A 463-nucleotide genomic window follows, 5' to 3' on the forward strand; every position below is an offset into this window, starting at 1 on the left:
TAGCGTCTTTTAATTTCATGTCTGCAGTCACCATCCACAGTGACTTTTGAGCCCAAGAAAATAAAATCTGCCACAGTTTCCATTTTTTCCCCATCTGTTTACCATGAAGTGATGGGACCAGATGTCATGTTCTTAGTCTTTTGAATGTTGAGTTTTAAGCCAGCTCTTTCATACTCCTCTTTTACCTTCATCAAGAGGCTCTTAAGTTGCTCTTCGCTTTCTGCGGTAAGGGTGGTATCATTTGCATATCTGAGGTGGTTGATACGACCTTGTTACCTCTGGCCATTGGCAGAAATTCTGACACCCCAGTAGGTCTACTCTGATATCACCACAATGAGGAGTGAAAGCACCTGATTATTACCACATGACGATGGAAGTCCAGGCTCCCCACATGGTCTCCACTGACACTGCAGGAAATGGAGAGCTTGTTACTTCTGAGTGGGGAAAGTTCCAGCCCCTCACT

The 463-nt window shown here is 44.7% G+C and overlaps 1 protein-coding gene across 1 annotated transcript in view; it reads left to right on the forward strand.

Moving 5' to 3' along the window:
• The window catches only part of ACER3 (alkaline ceramidase 3), a 62,234-nt gene that overhangs the window by 46,529 nt on the left and 15,242 nt on the right, over positions 1–463 (forward strand). The window lies entirely within an intron of this gene.

This window comes from Bison bison, unplaced genomic scaffold (genome assembly GCF_000754665.1).
Source record: "Bison bison bison isolate TAMUID 2011002044 unplaced genomic scaffold, Bison_UMD1.0 scf7180017864531, whole genome shotgun sequence".
NCBI lineage: Eukaryota > Metazoa > Chordata > Mammalia > Artiodactyla > Bovidae > Bison > Bison bison.